Raw genomic sequence first — 6,000 nt, 5'->3', positions numbered from 1 at the left:
TCAACATATGGGACATTGTGTATATGTGTTCATTCCCTGCTTCTGGCACTCTTGTTTTTGGGCTATAGGATACATGGACTACTTTCATTGTTCACCTTCATCTCCATCTACCTCCCTCGGATCTACTTTGATGAGGTGAGCTTCCTCATCAATGAAGGAAATTTTTCAGTATTACTATTTAATTGGGTAAGCTCAGGTTGTTGACTTTTTGTTTCATGATTGACAAAAGGTCTGCTAAGCAATTAAAAAAAATAAAGCTAGGTGATAGGATCGTTATAATGGTTAATATTAATTTACTGTCCCAAGAGCTTTGCATGCATCTCATTCACTCCTTACAGCAGGTCCTGGGAGGTAAACATTGATTTCTCTGTTTTACAGATGAGGAAAATGGCATTTGGAGAAGTCAAGCAACTTGCCCCAAAGCACTGTCAGTCAGTGGCCAACTTGACTGGACACTTTGGCTGTATGGATTGTAGTCCTTATTCCTTTTTTTTTTTTTTTTTTAATCATTTGACAGAGCACAAGCAGGGGGAGTGGCAGGCAGAGGCAGAGGGAGAAGCAGGACTCCCCGCGGAACAGGGAGCCCGATGCGGGACTCGATCCGCATCGATCATCACCTGAGCCGAAGGCAGACGCTTAACTGCCTGAGCCACCCAGGCGCCCCTGTAGTCCTTATTCTTTAACATTTTTTTCCCCTGTGGGAAAATGCTTTCTAAGTTCCAGAGGCAAGTTTAATATAAAATAGAGTTGTGTGAGCAGTGTGTAAGTTAGGGAGTCCGTGGTTACAGATTTTACTTCTTTGCTAACAGTGTTGCACAATAGTCTTTTGTACTCCATCTCTATGATAGAGCCAAATAAGTATTTTTGAGTGAGTCAAAGAATGAGTTTTTAGGATTAAGTTGTAACTTTTGCCTCATATGACTTGAAAGGCCTCTGCCAACAACTTTACATTCTGTACAGGATATAACTAACATGTGCCCTGTGATAGACATTGAGCAAATGCTTTTGGGATGAATTCTAACAGAATGCTAAATTTATCTATAATTTAGAATGTTCGCCTAAGCTTTTTGCAAGGCCCACTGGCTCTTGCCACAAAGCCTGACTTTATGCCCTGCAGAAGTAGAGTGTGGGGAAGGGAAGGAATATAATTAGTTTATGGGCCAGTAACTATTCAAGTCAAATGCTTTTCAAATTACCATAAATCAGATAAAGTTAATTTCCTATTTTTCAATTTGTGAGCAACATAATGTCATTGTTAGGTTCAGATAAACTGCTGGTCTAATTATCTTTCTTTCTTTTCTGATTATCTTTCTTGCCAAACTTCATAATCACGAAAGCCAATTTTACTTTGCCAGTTCCCAACTTCTAGTTCTTATTTGCTAGTGCCTTTATGCTTTTACCAACACAGTCATAAATATAAAGCCAGTGTCCTTAATCCTGTCTCTGAATCTAGGCATAGTTACTAGTAACTTGTTGCTAAATCCTATAGTTCTTAACAATCTGAATTTTAACTGTTAGAAAATGGGAGTTCTTGTAGTAGCTTTTTGCACTCTTGTTTCTTTGCCCCATTCTTGATAGAAGAAATGAGGCTTCCTTGTCTATAGTTCTACTCTGGACAGTAAAAATCAGATAGTAGAGAATTAATTTGGTTAATTATTTTGAACAGTTATAACTGCTTCTGCATGGAGCCATTTTGGGTGGACTTAGAAGTCCCATGCTGGCTTCTTAGGATTTTAAATGATGGAAGATGATCTCGAAATTCTTATGCAACTGCTCATAGAATCCAGGCAGGTTATTTAAATGGCTGATAGGGGGCAGACATAAGGTGACGGGAGAGATGGGGGAGACTCTGGTGAACTGGAGAGTACAAGCATCAAAAGGGGCAACTCTGATTCCCTCTCCAGCTTGTTAGTGCCATTTGAGAATGTGAGCCTGCTATATTAACACTGTGCATTTTTGAAAGGAGCTTGAAATCTGAATCTTAATGTGAAAGTTTCCATTTCTTAAGATGTTGGTAGGTAGCTAATGTAAATTTTTAAGATTATGGGCCATGGGGCACCCGGCTGGCTCAGTTGGTAGAGCATCTGAGTCTTGATCTCAGGGTCGTGAGTTTAAGTCCCATGTTGGGTGTGTAGAGTCTACTTAAATAAATAAAATTTAAAAATAGTTAAAATTATGGGCCAAATAACATAGATCTGTGGATGAATATGATCTATGGGCCATCAGTTTGTGCTGTGCTCTGTGATAGAGAGTATTGAGTCTCTGTGGGTATAATTTGGGGAAGACTAGGGTTTATCATCAGAGATTCATTATTTTTTTGCTGGAATTGGTCTAAGAGATAGCGATAGAATAGATTAGATTAATATTGTTTCTTAAATTCCCAGTTACTTAGGGAGAATGAAATGTAAGCTCTTCATCCCTGTGGGAAAGAAAAATTGGGGCCCTGGTAGTAAGAATTGAGCTCCTGATGTGAGCCTACTGAAAGTTCAAAGAGAATGGTGGGCCCAAGCTGCCAAGTTTGAGACCTGTGTACCCCTCCCTGTTTGGAAATGTCAAAATTGCTTATAAGTAGAAGCAATTGTAGTGATCCTACATACATCTCATAGATTCTCCAACAGTCTTAGCAGGATACATCCTTCATCCAACAGAGTAAATAATTAAGAGGGAGCAGTTGCTATAAATCTAGTTGATAGACTGGAGAAAATAGTAATTATGCTTATAACTTAGCAGGTTCATAATGTGAATAAGGTTTGATTCCAAATGTAGGTAAAACTTTGTCATTCTTCATTCTTTAAAGATGGAAGAACTCAGAAAAGACATTTCTTTTTGGTTTGCTGCCTATGTAAAGACAAAGGGTTGGCAGGTATAAAGGTTGGCAAGTGATCTGTTAAGGGAGACAAGTAACTTAATTTTATTGGACATATTTTCATAGAAATGCTCAGCACTAATGAATACATTAAAAACCATACTTTATTTTATGTATAGCAATACAATTTACATATTAAATAACACTATAATAGAATGATTTGATATAGTTTTAAACAGAAGAAAAAAGGGAAAAATTTCAGCTTACAAAACCCCTCCCCCCTGAACAAACTAAAAAAAAAAAAAACAAAAACCAACCACTTTTTCCAAATGGGTCAATGCAACGAATGTATTCAGTGACTAATTATGTCTAATTCCTATTGCACAAATGGTCAATGGAATTAAAGAAAACCCAATTTTCACAATCACTGCATCAAAGAAAGAACACACGTTGGATCTTTCGGAATGCAAAGATGGTTTTTGCTACTTCAATACACAGAAAGTTGAATTCACATATCCACCACAAAAACAAAACAAAACAAAACAAAAAAACAAACAAAAAAACCCAAACCAAAACAAAAAAAAAACTATGACGGAGTTGAAACTAGAAAAAAAATTAGCTTTATATGAAAATATAAAATTCTATGATTATATACCATGGATACAAAGTTCCCAGAAGATGCTTATCCAAGCAACAAAATATTTACAGTTTTAATGATTTTAGCTATTTCAAAATGAAGTGAAAGAAACATGAATTAACATGAAGGCTGAGGTTTTTTTTTTCTTTTTTCTTTTTTAGAAACAATGGCTGCTTGCTAGTTTCAAATGTCCTAACAAAAAAGGAGTCACTACCCCAAATGTTGGAGAGTTGCAACATTTTATAAAATCGGCTGTCTCCTTTTCTGGAGATGTTTATTTCTTAAAACTCAAGATATTTTTCTTGAAAGTAATTATCCTCTGTAGAAAATGCTTCCCTTTGCAAATATTTAACAAAAATACTAAAAACAGTTTAACAGCTAAGACAAAGTAGAGGCCAAATACTATTACAATTCCTTCCTATTTGTAGCATGCCTTCTTTCTAGAGATAAGTGAAGCCAATATTGCATGTTAATTGCAACTAAGGGAAAGCGCAAAGGGTAAGTGAAATTATAGCTGTTAAAAAAAAAAGTAGGCATTTTTCCCTTCATATAAAAATTCACTGGCACCCTTTGAACATAAACTTTAGAACATAGGAGTTGAAAATGCATTTTCCAGTATAACTGCTAAATTCTTAAGACAAACTACATTTTGATTATTCTTAAATTGTGATGAGTTTGGGTTTATTTTTTGCTTAGAATTAGTAATATGTATCTTTGGTAAATTGGTATCTATAGTTTAATTTTTAAATATAGTATATATGCATTTAAGAAAAAATTCGTAACAAGGCAGTTGTGCTGTGTCATTATAAAATAATTAAGGTTATTTGTTGATTTCAGTATGTCACTCTGGGCTAAAATCTCCAACAGCCAAACCTTGAACACCATAACCTTCTCTGACCATGCTGGACTCTTCAACTTGAAATAGACTAAAAGCTCCAAGGCATAAAAATTTAGGAAAGCCAATTCAGTTAATCTTATTCTTGAAATTCAGAAGTAACTTTTTAAACACACACACACACACACACACACACACACACACAAATATAAAAAATGATGTGGCTTTTGGATTCAAGAGTTCTCCTGATGGCAATATGGGTCTTCTCTGATGCCCAGCATGGCCACTTGGTCTGATCACTGCAACTCAGTATTGTATGAAGTGTGCATTTTGTTCACCTAGAGCTAAATTCTTACAACCATTAAGCTTATTTTATAAGATAGCACATGTTAGTCTGCACTAGCTGTTTCCTTCCCCCCCGAGTGCAAGTGCTAATAACCTTGTGTAGTTCAGCAGTGTGTTTATGTCTCAAAGAAAACAGTCTTTGAAACTCTCTGCCTCTGCAAAGATGCAAGAATATTAACATCGATAACAAATGAAGACTAATATTCAGGATACACTCTCTGGGGAAAGTGAGGAAATGCTGAATAGAACTGTCCTCATTGAAGTGTGTTTGGACCACTTTGGCAAGATGGGCAAATAGCAATTGCTCAGATTTCAGTGTGTCAGGATTTGTAGACTGGTTCAGGCCCACTGTGGACACACACTTTCTCAGAGAACTTCAAACCATCCTTTTAAATGTTTCTATTTACTAGCTATATTTCTTTTATTATGACTATGATACCTGTGTTAAGAAATGGTCACAAAATTGTGTTGGAACTTAAGCCCTTCCAGGACTTGAGCCCGCTATAAATAGCACAGAAGGAAACACTTGCCGTTTTCTAACCAATGTTAACGTGTAAGAGAAAAAATTACCAAGGGACCATGAGCCCCAACTTGAACATGACTTCTGAAAGTCCGATATGTGCCAACTATTAAAAAGAGTTCACGCCTATCAATATATAAATGAAGTGTAATCTGCTTAATTGACTGAAATGATCTAGCTCTTGCCATGATCTGCAACCTTGCCCTTCCTGATTCCTCTTAGCCTCTGGCAGTGGTGGTGTTCCTATGTTCAGCTTTCTTCCTCAGGTGTTCAGTGGAGCTTCCTGGTATTACCTGTGATGGGAGCAGCGGGGCTCAAAGGTGTTGCTTTCCTCTAGCACATACCACTTAGCACACTGCTCACTTGTACACCTTTTCTTAAGCCTCACCTACACGGTGCATGAACAGTGGACTGTTTTCCATGTTGCAGAATTTCTGTGATGAAAACATGAGATTAACCCTGGCAAGGTACATAGTTCATGAAAACTCCATCAACCTGGCCTCTGCACTGGACCTCTCAAACTTGGGCCTGTAGCCTCTCCTTTGCAGCTTTGGTTCCATAGCACCACTCTGACAAACTTCATAGCCAACTGAAGGTCAGTAGAACCTCAGCACTGATTATCGTTAATGTTATAGAGACTACCCAGATAGTATGATAGTAGCCAGTATGGGTTTTTTTTTTGTCGAAGTTTATTGACATAAAAATTAACCAAAACCCTTTTCTCCATGACAGGCCCAGTTCTGGTGATGATTTCACTTCTAACAGAAGTTATTCCTCAAATGAAAATACGCAATAGAACAGATCTCAGTAGTAGTTTATTTTTCTAACTGAACTGAAATTTCTTATTAATGCTCCTA

This window comes from Zalophus californianus, chromosome 1, assembly GCF_009762305.2.
Source record: "Zalophus californianus isolate mZalCal1 chromosome 1, mZalCal1.pri.v2, whole genome shotgun sequence".
Classification (NCBI taxonomy): Eukaryota; Metazoa; Chordata; class Mammalia; order Carnivora; family Otariidae; genus Zalophus; species Zalophus californianus.
Note: the sequence above shows the minus strand (reverse complement) of the source record.